Source organism: Podarcis pityusensis, assembly GCF_964106645.2.
Source record: "Podarcis pityusensis genome assembly, chromosome: 8".
NCBI classification, from domain to species: Eukaryota; Metazoa; Chordata; class Lepidosauria; order Squamata; family Lacertidae; genus Podarcis; species Podarcis pityusensis.
In genome coordinates this window covers 42,661,961-42,678,738 of record NC_138033.1, presented here as the reverse complement: position 1 = coordinate 42,678,738, position 16,778 = coordinate 42,661,961, and the positions used below count along the sequence as shown (strand labels likewise).

Sequence of the window (16,778 nt, the reverse complement as noted above, 5' to 3'; positions counted from 1 at the left end):
AAGCAAGAGTCACCCGCAGGTGTTCAGTTGCCCCAAGAACAAAGGAAGCTGCCTTATATAGAATCAGAGCATTGGTCTATCTAGCTCAAAATTTCCTACACTGACAAATAGCAGGATTTCAAGGATTCAGCTCTACCTGGAGATGCTAGGAATTGAACCTGGGACCTTTTGCAGGCAGATGCTCTACCACTGAGCTACAGTCTTCGCCCAAGAAGAAAACAATTACATGGAAGAAAGACATACCATTCCCCATGACCTCATAGCCCTTTTCACATGATCTTCCAATTTTATTGTACTTTTATTTTTTTTGAACCTCCCTGAGATCTATGGGTTTAGGTGATATGCAAATATAATAGCTACAACAACATGTGGAAAGAGCAGAATTGCACCTTGGTCCAGACAATCATTGTGCCTATGTGCACAGAGCCTATTATGTACTTGATGTATCTTGATGTATATGCTCAGACTTTGTGTGTACAGTGGCAATAAAATGATGGAGCCATGAAAAAGGACAGTGGTGTGGTATAGCTCACCACTTCTATACATTAAGTCTACAGATGTAGAGGAAGTCTATGTGTAGCTACTAACCATGCTGGCTGAGTGAAAGAACTTCCATCTTCAGAGGGAGCATTGCATTGAGTGCCAAGTGATGTGGAAACAAGGCAAAAGAAAGTAAAGGCAATTCCTGCGATATCTTCCTAGTGTGTGACAAACAGCATGCTGGATCAAATAGACCCATGGTCCGCTTCAACAAGATTCTCTAATGCAGCCTTTCTCAACCTGTGGGTCCCCAGATATTGCTGGACTACAACTCCCATCACCCCTTGCTAGCAAGGCCAGAGCTCAGGGATGATGGGAGTTGTAGTCCAACAACATCTGGGGACCCTTCAGTAGTTGAGAAGACTGTAATAGTCCTGGGAAACCTCTTTTTTTGGAGGCGGGGAGTATTGTACTAGCTTTTGGAATGTGGGGATGGAGAAATCTTGGCACCTTCATCAGTCTACAATTCATTGGCTTATGGAGGAGCAATGAGCTGAAGAGAGAGAGAGAGAGAGAGAGAGAGAGAGAGAGAGATTGTGCAGTACAAACTTAGACTCATTCTCTTTAATCACCTCCTCTTTTCTACTTTTGCTTTAAGAAACCTCACACACACATAGGGAAACAGGAGAAATTAGATTCAGTTTGTGTTTAAAGGCAAACATACTTTTTTCACATGTTCTGAAGCAACAAATAACAAAACATAGCCATCCTTTGAAATCCTTTGAGGAAGGATTACCAACCAGCTCCCATAGCGGTCCCTTACTGTCAACACAGGGGCATCTAAAGGACCATCTTGCCCTGAGGGAAGCAGAGAAGCAGCAGCAGCTTTTTCTACACAAACAATTTGTCTTTCCCATTCTATTGTTACTTTTAAAAATAATAATAATAAAAGACCCAGTGCTTATTCTTGTAATTATCTTATGCAAATCACTTTGGGAAGTCTGCTTGAAAAGTGGTATATATTTTCTGTAACACGTTCCCCTTAATTCTGAAATGTAGTCCTCCAGCCAAGTAATGTGTACACAAATGCATTTACTAGAGGAAATTGTGCATACATTAGTGAAAACATACAAAAAGGCCCCACAGCAAGAGAAATTGATTTGCAAAAATATGTACATGGTAAAATTGCATACAAATGTGTGTGCATTAGGAGAAATTTGCACTAAAATGTCAATTAATTTTCATTTTTAAAATTGCAATTAAAAAAATGTCATGTAAAAAAAAATCAGAGAACCGAATTTCAGTTTGAAAAATGAGAAACCAAAATTCAGAGATTCACTCTTTCCTACATAATTTAGTACCATAGACACAACGCACCTTAGATCCATTTTGGGGTTCTGTTGAAAACCAGGGGTCTAGAACACAGCTACCATCTCCTGTGAGCTGAGTGTTGCACAGAGCATATTGGTACAGATGTCCAAGCTGCTGGGTTGTTCAGCCAAGAAAAACAAGGTCACATTCATCACAGCATTTTGCCTTGCCCGTTGTTAATTTTGTTACAGCTACACTGAACAAAAGGAAAGCAACATAGCAGGATCATTGCGATGGAAAAACTAATGCTAAAGAACTGGTTGACAATTTGAAGCTAAAGCAATGGATTCTTATAACGTACTCCAGTGAAAGCCAGAAAATGGTTCCAATTTAATTAGAGTTTGCTCTTGGTCTTTTTTTTCCATGTGGCAACAACAATAAAAAATTGGCTGCTCACAAGAAAAAGAAAATTTGTATCAGCTGGGTTTTTTTGGGGGGGGGGAGGTGGTTGGTTGTTCTAGTTTGAGAAATCAGTAATATTGCCACAACGAGTTTATTTATTTATTTGAACTGTGTTGGAATCAACACACCATGATTAACTTATCCAATATTAGTTATATTCATAGCAGTGGGGATGTTCCACTTCAGTAAAGATGTACAAAACCCATTGGACTTGGGGAGAAGAGAAATTGGTTCTGCTCCCTTCATCATTTTTGCAAATACAGCCAGTGAGAGAGAGAAAATTATGTACATGAGCAATGTGTTGGCTTTGTGGAGACTCATATAACTTCGGACAATGCAATTCTCCTGCCTGCCTGCCAGCACCCCAAAACACATAAGCAGTATATAGCAAAGGAAAGCTCTCACAGAAGATTAGACTTCTACATTTAAACAAGGTTGATCTTGTGATTTAGTCAAGTATACAAGAGGGGATCATGATCTTCCATCAGCCACTTTCTCCAACTTTATACTGTTCACACATATAGATCATTCATACGAGCATCAATTTCTACACATGAGCCCCACAAAACAAGTTCTGGGCCAGCTCCTTTATCTCCAGGTTCAAATACAAGATCCTTCTGTATATATAGAGAGAGTTGTATGGACTAAAGCAGGGACACCCTAAAACATTTCTGTTATCAGCAGGTTGTGGAACTCTTGGAGACAGAGCTTAACTCACTGTAATTATGCCGATACCCCCCCCTTTTTTTTTTGGCTGAAATGCAGAAATGCAGAAAGCTGACATCTTTGAGAGCAGCCTGTGGGAAGTGGGGAGGGGAGGGAGACACTAGACCTGCAAAGCTAGTTCTGTTTCATTCTGCTGTCATCCTGACATTTCCTTGTAAAAAAGGGGGTGGGGGAGGCAACCCTTATTGACACGTCTGCTGGCTAAGAGGTTAGTGGGCATCAACATTTCTTGCAAATTTTGATGCAGTTATTCCAAACCTCTCTAGCAGCTAAGCTTAGCAGCCTGGATTTGTTTCCTTAAAAGAAAAGAAAAGGGGGGAAAACCCACCACACTATTGGAGAACTTGACTCTTTTCATAAAGCAATGTGTTGTGACTTCGTAGCAAGTGTTGTTAAAGAGGATTATAGATATCCAGACTGTGGCTGTTACTTTAGTTTCTTTAAAACACATACACTAACAAGAAAAGACCATCAATCACCCTGCAAGGTATAAATCCTAATTCCTACCCTTCCTAACAGGTTTTAAAGGTCATGGATGTATAGAAATGTGTAGCTTAATTTTAAATGCATTCATTACTCTTGCAGGGGAGTTTTACAATTTATCCTTCCTCTGTTTTGCCCCCATTTTAAAACAGCTATTTAAAATGTGAAGCAAGCATCACCAAAGATTATAAAGTGTTAGGACATAATAAAGGAGGCAGCACAGTATGCTGCCTATTTTTTGAAGTGGAGTGAGAGTTCAGGGAGGGAATCACACTTGGGGTCTGTTTTTCAATCACCCTCATTTGTAATGTTTGCATATTTACAGTAGCTCAGCTCCTTCAGCCATGTTTTCAGCAATCAGATTCCACACTGGGGACAGAGAACAGCCGCAAATGAGTGCTTGATCTATAAATGGCCATTTTTACATATAAGGGAGGAGGGGACATGAACTGAGATGGAGGCAGGACGGCAGCTGGAAGAATTATGTATCTTGTGTTCATCTGACACAAGAAATAGATAAAACATTTGTGTTTGGGAGAATGGAGAGAGATCAGAAAATAGAATAAAAGCATGCTTATGTCATCAGACTTGCAATTTACTGGTAGGGGGCACACTACAACTATGAAAGTTGATTGTGGCAGGTCACAGACCATCTTCTTACCAGACCTTGCTAGGCCACAGACCACCACAGGGTTAAACATGCTAAAGTCCTTTAAAATAAATGTGTGTTATTAAATGTGTTTAACAATTGGATTGTGGCCCTAGGTCACACCCATACCAAACACTTAATGCACATTTATTGCACTTTAAAAGTCATTACTTCCTCCAAAGTATCCTGGGACTGTAGCTTGCCCATCACATGTCTATAATTCCCAGCACTCTTAAACTACAGTTCCTAAGATTCTTTGAGAGTATCCACAATTAGTCGGATCCAGATAAAGCCAGTGGAACTTGGTTCCTATTGAACTTAAGGGGGCTTTAAGGAAAAATAATTATTAACTAGTCCCATTGACTGGAAGGACAGATCATGAAGCTGAGGCTCCAATACTCTGGCCACCTCATGAGAAGAGAAGACTCCCTGGAAAAGCCCCTGATGTTGGGAAAGATGGAGGGCACAAGGAGAAGGGGACGACAGAGGACGAGATGGTTGGATAGTGTTCTCGAAGCTACCAGCATTTTTTTGACCAAACTGCGGGAGGCAGTGGAAGACAGAAGTGCCTGGCATGCTCTGGTCCATGGGGTCACGAAGAGTTGGACATGACTAAATGACTAAACAACAACAAAATCCCATTGATTCCAATGGATCTGGACCAAACCCTATATTTAGGGGCTAGATTTGTGTAACATGCTCAGCTATGTGTATATTTATGGCATTTAAGGGTGTTTGTATAGGCAGAAACCTCCAGCCAATCTTGTTGAGTAATTTGGCACACACCAATGCAAGAGACCCTTTCTCTCAGGAAATCTCCATTCTTACCACAGGAAGGCAAGCAATGGAAAAGATTCTGTTGTGGACTCTCTGGCCACCGTAGTCAGGAGGGGTAAAGAAGCAAGCTAGGAATACCAAGTCTGTGTGGTGGTACAGTTTTGGGCTTTGCTGTTTCATAAACAGTTATGATGAGCTACCTCAATGAAGGGTAGAAAGAGATGGAGCAGTATAGCTTCACCTTCAGTGCAGGCAGGGCAGAGGCAAAAAAGCACATTTTACTTTTGTATGGCAAGCTACACACGCACACCCCTCTATCTGCCATCCAGGCAAGTAAGGGGCATTATCAGAGTTCAAGGATATATCCCAGCCAGGCAAAAACATGCAAGCAGAACCAGTGAGGGGGGCACTTAGGGATTGTCCTGAAATGCCAGAGTAGCCTGGGGGAGCACATTTGGGCCCAGACCAGATGTTTCCCACTTTTCTATTAAGAGGTTCCAAATAGGTCTAGTTTCAACCATTAAAAACTCCCCTACAATCAGATGATAACACCCCTCCGCAACCACAACCCTTGTTCTTTCTATTTGTCTTGCTATTTCTTGTTTGCAAAATATTAAGTGTCAAACAATTGAGTGAGAACGGTCTTCCTAATGTGTCTAGTGAGCGAAAAACAGCCTTGACAAAAACTTATTAGCCCAGCCAGCTATAAATAAGAAAATAAATACAATAAGGAACAAGGTGGCTGATAATACCTTGTAAATGAAGTCATCAAGGAAAGCATGGAATGCAAATGTCTGTGTCATTAATTGTATATGAAACAGAATGCCAAAAACATGAATTAAGCAATGAGAGAGAGAGAGAGAGAGAGAGAGAGAGAGAGAGAGAGAGAAATACATATATTTGCTAGCTAATATGAACTAAGTGGAAAAGCAGCATAAAATGGCAAAAAGTGATTTACTTACTCCAAGACCTGAAGATGTACGTGTTACTGTTTAGGTAATCTAGGGATTATTTGGTTAAAATAAAATGTTGCTCAGACGAAAAAGAGTCTTCACGAAGTCTAACTGCTATTTGCTTTGCATGACGATCTTATGCAGAAGAGAAAAATAAGCTCAGATATATTCTGAGACGGAGCAATATTTGGAGTTAATTGGCCCATTAAGCGATTAATTTAATAGGTGGGTGTTAGTCACTAACATTAGGTTATCCTAGGCAAATTGTCAAAAAGGTAAACTGAAATGAGAATCCAAAATGAATACTGAAATGACAGCAAACATTAGGAAGAGAGAAATGGCATTCAAATAGTAACAGTGTATACAGGATTGGAGAGACCTCTAGTGTCCCTAAAAACCTGAAACACAAAAGCAGCTCATTATTGTGCTAACAGGATATATAGATGGCTGGTTTTCATCTTATCAAAAGGGGGAAACTGCAAGTTTAATATTATGGCTTGCAAAATACCAAACATGTATCATACATTACAATCTCCTACATGTATACAGATCCACGTGCGTCAGCCAATCTGTACAATATAGGCACAGTTATATCCAAAAGCGGTCATAATGTATTGAATTTCATTAGCTCTTAGTTCTTGCAGTCTCCCAAACCACAAGCTGCCAAGTCCTTTTAGTCCATTCCAAAAAGAAGCTCCCCTTCTTCATGGATATGAATAATCAATCTCCATTTTTAAATATATATATATATATATGCTAATATTAATCATGCAATCTAAAGGTATGAGAGGAAACCCTTTTCAGCTCTCTGGGGGCAAGGCCAGAGACAAAACTGGGTTGGGGCAATGAATGTCCACTTAACCTTCATAAAGTAGGGTAGTTTCTACACACACGCCCTCTATGCTCCTCCAGGCAACCAAGAAGCACAGTGGTACAAGTGCATTAGGCTGCTCCAGAGACAAGAGTCAGGGAACAATATGACCAAATATGTGTGAATTAGAACAGGCCACAATTTAGTAAAGTTAGTGGGGTTGGCATGGCATTTAGGCATGGATCTGTTCTGCTTCAAACATCTGGTGTGATGATGGGATTTTACTTGATGTTTTGGTTTGTATATATACTGTAAGTTACCGTATTTTTCGCTCTATAAGACGCACCAGACCACAAGACGCACCTAGTTTTTGGAGGAAGAAAACAAGGAAAAAAATATTATGAATCTCAGAAGCCAGAACAGCAAGAGGGATCACCGCGCAGTGAAAGCAGCGATCCTTCTTGCTGTTCTGGCTTCTGGGATAGCTGCACAGCCTGCATTCACTCCATAAGATGCACACACATTTCCCCTTACTTTTTAGGAAGGAAAAAGTGAGTCTTATAGAGCAAAAAATATGGTACTTTGGTTACCTCTTTACAGAAAATGACCAATACATTTAATAAATCATCATCACCTACCACTGCCTGTTCACCTGTCACCTCTGAGCCAGTGAGAGAGAGCCATGGCTCAGTGGTAGAGCTTCTGTTTTGCATGCAGACATTCTCCAGCTGAATCCCTGGCATCTCCAGGTAGCTCTAGATAATTATTCTCTGCCCCAAACCACAGAGGGAAGTTGTTGTCGGTTCAGACAATACTAAGCTAGATGAACCAGTGGTGTGACTCAGAATAAATCACACCATTTCCTTGGAGGAGGAGCCTCCCTTCACCCCAAAGAGAAGGAAGCAGGAAGCAGAGAGAGCACTGAAGAGGAAGTGGGCCTGCTGAAAGAGAAGCCCATTGTTGGTTTTGTGCTCATGGGCCTCCAAAACCTGAAGTTTGAACATTTCAGCAATGTTCCCCACCTCCTTCAGGGTGTGACTAGATAATATAACAGACATGGCACTACTGCCAATAATGGCTGTCTCACATCTGGTTGTCCCTTTGATACCTATTGAATAATGATATTCTCAATGTGATGTGATATCATCCCGTTCTGAGATTCGACAGCCACAACACCAACACATTGGCTCCTGGCGATGGGGATCGGATTTTCATATGACGTGATGGCATCACAAAATGCACTGAGTTTCACTTGAAATTTTAGGTAAGAGAGAGCTGCGGTTCTCAGCTAGTTCCTCAATCTATCAGAAAACCCCTGATTAACCAAGAATTAGATCTGCTGTCTACTGCATTGTTACAGTAAGCTTCTGCAACATAAAATTTTATTAGAATGCCTCCCAGGTAGTTTATGTCTATGCCACATCTGTCATAGAGAAAGCATGCATATGAGTCACAATCAGAGCCTGCCCACCCATGAGGCAAGGTGAAGCAACTGCCTCAGAGCTTTGGAACATTCGATGGGGCAGTAGATCCGGGCCCATAAGGAGCAAATTACTTCCCATTTACATTCTCAGCCACCACCTTCTCCTCCATGCTGCTGCTGTTTGCTGTCACGTCTGGAAGCAATGACTCCCCCCCCCCCATCAGCCTCCTTTTGGATCTCCTTTTTCTCCCCGTTTTCTCATTGGTGGTGGTGGCACTGGTAAGGGGGCAGGGGAGGAGTTGGGGGGTGGATCCTGCTTCTGAGGGCTCATATGTCTCCTCTCCATGACTGATACACACAATCATGCTCACATCCCATCTTTCTCTCTTCTATAGATCATTATCTACAGTACTGATACAAGGTTCAGTATCAGTAAGGATTTCGGCTTAGAACCTTCACTGCATCCTGGTGTTAGACAGGAACTGCTAAATACAGCTGCCCCATTGTCAGGGAGTGGCAGGACACTGATGAGTGTGTACCGGAGGAAGAGGGGCTGCAGTCTGACTTGGGAGAAATGAGCAGTGGTCCGTGGGGAATCTGTAACAGCCAGGAGGCAAGAATAGGAGGCAGGGGAATCTTCAGAGCTGGAAGGAAGGAAGAGAAGGCAGAGGCAGGTGAGGGAAGTGAAGGAAGGTCCAGGTACTTCCCCACCCTCTCTTGCATCACTTTCTCCTGGAACCAGGAAAAAATGGAAGCTGCTAAAGCAGAAGCAGCATTATGTGAAGAAGGTTTTGCTTTGGTCTGATCCAAATCAATTACTGATTTTCATGAACAGGACAGCCCTTGGCAGGTGACCCTCAACAAGGGATATAATATTAAGAAAGGATATAGTATAAGTCTGGGGAAACTTTGGCTCTCCAAAGGTTGCTAAACTACAATTCCCATCATCCCTGGCCTTTGCCCATACTTTTTAGGGCTGGAGTAAAGTTTCCCATGCTTCTTCTAGGAATACTGGAGACAAGTTGCTACTCCCCATCACAAGTCAAGCATTTGCAAATGTCTTCTCTGTTTATTTTATAGAAAATATTATCTTCTTCTCTGACAGCTTATCCATAACCAAGAGGGAAATGATATCTATGTTGCTGTCAGCATTGTTCAATTCAGGAGAAAGAGATCTGGCAGAGGAATCCTATACTACAGTGTGGTTGAGATCCAGGACTTTGTCAACATATTTCAGGTAACTGGATTCAGCTGAAATACAGTCAAACTTAATCCACAAGATGTCTGGCCAGTTTTCTCTCTAGCGTATGTTTTCTGATCTTTACGTCTATTGCAGTTAGTTCTTTGACCAAGGAGGGGTTGGTTCATTTTATTTATTTTTGCAAACGTTACAGTGAACATTTTCCTTTATATTCTCCTGTAGGCACTCTGGTGAGTTAAGAATGCCACCTATAGTTCATCATTGAAATAGCTCCAAGAGGAGAAAGAAAGAAAGAAAGAAAGAAAGAAAGAAAGAAAGAAAGAGAGAAAGAGAGAGAGAGAGAGAGAAAGAAAGAAAGAAAGAAAGAAAAGGGGGGGGGACGCACCTTCCATGAATACCAACCAGGAATGTTGAATGACATTTTTTTCAGTTAAGCTGCGGATGGAAACTTAGCAATCAACTGGCTTCTGTATTTCCTGAACATAGCAACATAATTCTTTGTTCAAAAATGTATCAAAATAAGTCTGAAATGTGTGAAAGAAAGGTGCTTTAAAATACATTTAAAATAGTATGTAGATGCTAATTTTCCTGTAATTTTAAAAATTGCTAATTAATCTGGAAATCAGGTGAGATAGATTTATGAATGCATACATTCAAACAGGATGAGCAGTTACAATAGACAGATTCATCCATACCATCAAGTCATTACATTTCCATCAAGTTGCATTCCAATCCATTGTAACAATTTTCAGAACAATTTCTGTGTGTCTGTTGCAGAAAAACAACAAAGCATCTTGTGCTGCCTTAAATTTTAATAGATTTTATTACAGTGTCAGCTTTTGTTGACTAGCACTCAGTTCATCAGATGAATGAAGAGTTATTCTGAGTCACAGCTGTATTTCTTAGGGCTGGGCGGGTAGCTTAACAGTGAGGTCAAAGGGAAATGAAATGTGGCTGTCCAGGCCTCTCTATCTGCCCCTTGGGATTCTCCCATGGCGTACCTTTCACAGGCCCTGATCAACACCCTCTCCAGTACTTTTGCATGGTTGGAATGTGTCCTTGAACTGTAATGATGCCTCTTCCTTGTCATGCTGGAGAAATATATGCAGAGAGAACCATCTGACTTTTCTGTAGTTGGAATGTAGACTACTGTGCAATAATGAGTCACATCCATTACCCCACCACTACTGGAATCTCACTCCCAGTGCCTTGCAGACCATTTTCTATAACTTCCATGAGACATATGCACCTGGTGATTTGCCCTGCTCTAATTCTTTCCTGTCCAACCCCTCAAACCAGCAACAATATTGTAGGGGTGTGTGTGAAGGGACCTTGTTCCCTAGGAGTTGGCTCCTATGGGTCAGATAGAGAGGCCTGGATGGTCTCATTTGGTGCCCGGGTCTGCAGTACTCCATCCCTATACTAATTAGAGAGAAGATGTGCATGGGAACCTCCTACGGGAAACTTGCCCAAGAATTCCTACACACACAATTAAACAAAAAACAAAAAACTGGAGCTATGCCTGGAGGTGGTGATGCAGTGCCGCAACATTTAATAAACCAGCTCTAAGTGAGTTAGAAGAAGCCTTGAAAGACAGGTATGCATGCCAAGTTTGCTTTCAAATTCTTGACAAACTCCTGCTTAATAAATAGCAATTTGCCGTGTCGGAAAGCTGAACTCTCTGCTTTGGCTCACTCATAACAAAGACGCATATTCAGAGTCGTGCTGTTTCATGACCCTCCTGAGTTTCTGTTTGAGAACTCCTTGGAAACAGCTGCCACTTCCTCACAAAGCACGTGAGGCGTAACCCAACCAATTTATTGAATTATTCATTAGACTGAGAGAATAAATAAAAAAGGTGGGTATAAGAGGGTGGGGTGGGGGAGAGAGAAGAGTGTTGCTGTTATATTGGGGAGAGAGGAAGTTGTCAGAAAGTGCTTTTTATTTATAGGTTTATTACAGCTTGCATTTGTCTCTGTGAGAAGCATACAATTTTCTCTATTGGCCACCATAACTCAGGATAGAAAGAAGAGCTGTAAATACTAGAAATTTGGGGTTTTCTGGGACTATGGTCTCCTATTTTTAACTTGCATTTTTACATGGAGGTAAAACATTCCTTTGACAATGTACAGATATTAAATAAAGATCAGGGGGATACAGCAAGCAGAAATTATTCAAGTACTAGAGGAAAAAAATTGCTCCAGGCTACTCTTTCACACATTGTTGCTCAAGTCAGGATTATGATATGACAGTTCTAACTCTGCTGCTGACATTCGAATAGACTATTACATTATTTACTTTTTGTAAAATAACATTCTATTACAGCTCCCTCAAGGCCCACTGCTGTTCTTAGTTTAAGGGGAAAGATTCTCTTTGCCCATGATTCCGAGCTTCCAATTTGCTAATACAGCTCTGGTGGAGACCACTAATCGGGTCCTTCCTTAAAGAGGGCACATACTGGACAACTGACACCCTGTGTTGTGGGTGGGAACATCTGGTAAGCCACAACACCCGATTGGTAGGTCCCTCGAAGGTGGGTACAATCTGACCAATGGGACACAAACGGTTTGAGGGACCTATTATGCCCATGCATGTGACTCAGAGCTTCCTCTTTCAGCGCGTGCATTCGGAACACCACAGCATGTCCTCTGCAAGCCGAGAGAGAGAGAGAGATTTACCTCTCGACGGATCATCCTGGTGATATCTTTCCGTTATCCCTTCTTCTTTTTAATTCCTTTTACCCTCTTCCTTTCCCTAGTTTTTAATTTTTAAGTTTGTTTTTAATATTCCCCATCCTTGATCTTCCCTGATTTAGAGGGGCTTCTGCCCCATGGGGCTTGCAGCCGCTTAGCTCCACTTCGGAGTCTTTTCATTCGCTAATTTCTTTCCTATAGGGCGTTTGTCCTTGGGGTTCCCCCAGAGCTCTCCCTTTTGCTGGGGATTGCCATGGATCCTGATTCTAAATTTGTGGCTTCATGTAGCGATCACTATTCCCTTAAAGGACTTGAGCTCACAAGCTGGTTTATCCAGGGGTTCACGGTGCAGCGTTGCTGCAGCTTGAAAAACTTCTGCTCAGCGGCCCCAATTTATTGTTTTCGGTGTCTTTTTGCCCACAGGGCTTGGCTTTAGCGCTTTTGTCTCCAGGGTTGCCTCCATTTCCCTGGGTTCAGGGAGCAGTAATTCTGAGCCGTGTTAGCCACGCATTTATTTTATAGAGCCTTGAATAGCTGGAGCAAAGGAATTTGAGTTATAGTGATTGTTTGGTCCGCTAATTTGGCTTGTGAGAGTTCCCTCTCCGTAAGCTTGGTAAATACTTCACCCGCTCCCAATTTGCTTAAGGATGGTTGGGGAATTATTGGGGCCGGCAGCCATTTTGCCCTGCTTATTTTGGCAGGAGAAGAAGAAGAAGAGTTTGGATTTGATCCTTTAAGGAGTCTCAAAGCGGCTAACATTCTCCTTTCCCTTCCTCCCCCACAACAAACACTCTGTGAGGTGAGCGGGGCTGAGAGACTTCAGAGAAGTGTGAATGGCCCAAGGTCACCCAGCAGCTGCATGTGGAGGAGTGGAGACGCGAACCCGGTTTCCCAGATTACGTGACTACTGCTCTTAACCACTACACCATACTGGCATCTTGTCTTGGTGGCAGGGCCTGTGTTGGTGGGAGCACCATTTTGTTTTGGCGGGAGCACCATCTTAAGGATTAACAGTTAATTTTAATTTTACCGAATATTGGGAGACCTTATAGAGATGCCTGTTAAAAAGAATCTTAGCCCTGCCCTCCCTTCAAAAGGGGTAATTAGAGGCCCGTCTCAGTCGCTGCATTCAGTGCAAGCCCCAGCAGTTCCTCAGAAAACATTGGATCGTCTGGGATCTATCATGATCAATATTGGCACGGACCTTGTGGCCTTGACAAGATTTAATGTGGAGCTTGAGTCATTGGCTCAGCAGTTTGGGAGGCAGCCTGATCCCCGCCTGGCCCCTCCTCTTCTTCTACTGATTATGAGGCTCAGGGTCCTTCTGATGCAAGTGAAGGGAGTGAGGCTTTTGATTCCTCTGGGGCTTTGTTTTCCCAAATGCATTTTTCCAGGATTCCAGTCCCAGCTAGCCCTAGGAGTATGGGTTCCATGGTGCAGCAGGCCTTTCGGTCTGGACTGACACATTCACAGTCGGCACCCCCAGGTTCTGGGAGTTCAGGGCTTCCAGCAGCGCAGTTCTTGAGCAGAGGACCTTCTTTGTACTGTGATGCCTCAGTTTTAACATTGTATTTTCTGCCCGTTTTATTCCTAGTGCTAATAATGACATTGTGGATGCCTTATCCCATTTTCAGATGGAGTGCGTCAGATTCCTGGCTCCGGAGGCCCAGCAGCTTCTGGAATATTTACCGGAGCAACTTTGGAACCTTTGCAACAGATAGTCATGCAAGGCATAATAGCATCTGTTTCTCCCTCCACTTTGAAGTCTTATAAGAAGGCCTGGATGGACTTTTTAGCCTTTAGAGCACAGCTCATGACCAGCCTTAGCTCAGAGTCACCATCCACACAGCAGGTGTTGTAGTATTTAGCTCAATTGCATTTCATGGGTCGCGCTGTAAAGTCCATTTGAATTCAGTCATCTGCCATTTTCTTTTTCTGTAAGTCCCTTTATTCTAGAGACCCTTGTGCAAAATTTGTAGTGCACAAGGCTCTTGAAGGCTGGGCCAGATTACAGCCTCCTAAGTCACCAGGTAGGAGGCCGGTCACATTTGACATTTTGTGCGCTATGCGCAGCACCCTGAGATCAATTTGTTGGTCTAATTTTGAGGCAGCACTTTCAATTGCATTTTTCGGTGCACTGCGTGTGGACGAAGTGGTGGTGGAGTCAGTGTAGGGAAGGACTTCCAGGGGATTGCTTTTGCAGGATGTTCAGCTGTCAGTTGCTGAGTTGGTCCTAACCACTCACAATTCCAAAATGGACCAGTTGGGCAGAGGTGACTTGATGCGGCTGCCTGCCACTGGTGAGCTTGCCCTGTGTCCAGTAAAGGATGCCAAAAAAAAAATTTGTCCCTTCGCCTGCCTGGGGATGGTCCCTTCCTGGTTCACGAGGATGGGTCCCTGTTTTCTGCAGTAATGCACAAGGCGCTGGCAGCGTGCAGCCTGTCAGCCAGCGAATTTGCACCTCATTCCTTCTGTATTGGGGCAGCTACAACCGCTGCACATTGGGGCCTGTCCGTTGACAGGATTAAGGATCTGGGCCACTGGAGATCTGGAGCATACCGAGGTTATGTTCAGAAGCGGCATTGAGGTGCAGGTGCTAATGTTGTTTTGTTCATTCCTAGGTCTGCCTACCCTGCATGTCTGGATAGTAGGGCACAGCATTGTCCACTGGGCCAGCAAGAGGGCAGTAGAGTCTGGATTTTGACGCAGGCTCGGGCTTTCCAACCACGTGTGCGTTTTCTGGATATCCAGACGAGGAATGCGTTGGGAGGAGCTTCTCCCAATAGTGCGGGTGAAGGTGTCTGCGGAACGTGCGCCTGCAGCAATGGTGGTGCAGCTGGGCCAGAATGATTTGCCGGAGGCTCACGGCTTGTGGCTGCGGACCCACACACAGGAGGACTTGGAAGAGTTGAAGGCAGCTCTTCCTGGACTCAAGATACTTTGGTCGCAGCTGTTGCAGCAACGTGCGTGGTGAGGAAGCTGAGGTTTCCGGGTCTGAACATGCAATTAAGAGGACTGATGCAATGCCATACTCTCTGTTTCAGGAAAGACTGCATTCCTAGATTGAATTAAGTCAGCAAGAAATCCTTTAACGTCTTTGCATGAATGGGTCTGATTTCTCCAAACTGAGTGCAGATTTTTACATAATTAGAATCTTGGTGCAGGTGGTGCTCGTTACAAGGTATACACCTGATCCCTCAGTTTGTCTGCCATGTATATAGACCCAACATACACTCTTGAAAGGAATGCCACCTTTTGTGTAAAGTCAGGTTGTGCATCCATTAAAAAAATGTGTGCACACCGTTAATCCTTAAACCTAACAAAGAACTTGCCACACCAGGAAGTTGGAAAAGATTGGTTAATTACACAAAAATGAAAGAGACAAAAGTATTTAGTTGCTGCTTTAGACGGTGATATATAAATGTTTTTTTCTAAATAAATCAATAGCAGTGTGTTGGGGGTGCTTTCTTCTTGGGAAGTAATATCCCTCTGCTGTGCCAGGTAACATTCCTATGCCCTATGCACAGAGGGGAGTGGGGTTTGTCATGGTGATAATAATACACTGATTATTTCATTTTCTATAGACCTTCTCCTATGTTCTCTTTCCATTTTATTTATAGGTTTTGGTAACAGGTAGATAGCTAACAGAAAGAAATAGTTCTAGTTGTCCCAAAACGTAGTAGAGTAGTTTTTGGTCATATCTAATAGGCTTGTTATATGGGATATGACAATGAGTAAGAATTCAGGCCTGTGATTTTTATCTCCTGACTTGAACTCCTGTTTCTGTCCTTTTCCCAACCAACAGCCCCAGGAGATTAAGCCTGGATCCCTCACACAATTAGTTTTAAAAATGCTTTTTAAGACGGTCATCAACCATGGTCAGGTTACATAATAGCTCATAGTATTTCCATACATTTAAATGCTAGCTGTAGCTATCCCTTGAATAGAATAGGCAACCTGAATTCACGGTTAGGCTTTAAACAGCATGCTGAATAGTTTTAATGTACTATAACCTGCAGATAACTTTCATGTAATTTGGTCTGTAAATGCTAACAACTGGAATCCCCTTTTTTATTTATTGCAAAGGCTAGCATATTCATCATCTTGCCTAATTAAAATTTAGCAATTAACGAGCAGGGGCAAAATGGCACAATGAGGTCAGAAGCAACCTAAGCAAACTTATCACAAATGCAGAGCATTTTAGAGTTTCTAAAAAGTTCATTCTTTGCTTAATTAACAGATCTAATTACAGTCCTGACATAACAGAATGCAAAGCGTTCTCTTTCAAAGACAAGAAGTCAAAGGTTTAATAGAGCAGATAACCTTCTTTTTCAGAATGCTGTGACAGAGCTGAGCACAAGGGGAGGGAGCTATTTTACCAAGCAGTCAACAGGGTTGATGCAATGGCTTTGACAGAAATTAAAGCTAAGCAATACACAGGAATCCCAATGCAACAAAGGAATTGAAAGCGAATAAAAACTCTCATGTATCTTGGGATCTGAACTAACACCAAGTCAAGGCATTTGATAATCTCCTTTCTTAGCACGATGCCAGTTCTTATTCTGTGACCTCCACTGGCTACTTGTGAAAAACAGTTTCATGTTTCAGAGATAGCAAGTTTTGTAATTATCACCTTATTGATCTAAAATGCAAAAGGCACACACGCACACATTCCCACTCCCTCTTCCTGTATTAAACAAGGATGTGTAAGGTAAAAGCAAAACAAAACCCGTGTATTGATGCTTGTTGACCACAAGGTTTCAGAAACTCATTCCAAAAGAGATTATAGTGTATTCAGCTTTGTCCAGA

At 42.5% G+C, this 16,778-nt stretch overlaps 3 long non-coding RNA genes across 3 annotated transcripts in view; 2 read left to right on the top strand and 1 right to left on the bottom strand.

The window, feature by feature from the left end:
- Nucleotides 1–1,878: 1,878 nt before the first annotated feature.
- The window catches only part of LOC308482921, a 48,725-nt gene continuing 33,825 nt past the window's right edge, over nt 1,879–16,778 (bottom strand). Inside the window, exon 4 of the long non-coding RNA XR_013989498.1 lies at nt 1,879–2,042. This is a non-coding gene — a long non-coding RNA (uncharacterized lncRNA). The remainder of the gene's footprint in view (nt 2,043–16,778) is intronic.
- Nucleotides 8,475–12,654, top strand: LOC308482925. The gene is made up of 3 exons (XR_013989507.1): nt 8,475–8,749; nt 9,181–9,312; nt 11,894–12,654. It is a non-coding gene; the product is annotated as an uncharacterized lncRNA (long non-coding RNA).
- On the top strand, nt 12,778–15,421 carry LOC308482412. The gene is made up of 2 exons (XR_013989265.1): nt 12,778–13,821; nt 14,591–15,421. It is a non-coding gene; the product is annotated as an uncharacterized lncRNA (long non-coding RNA).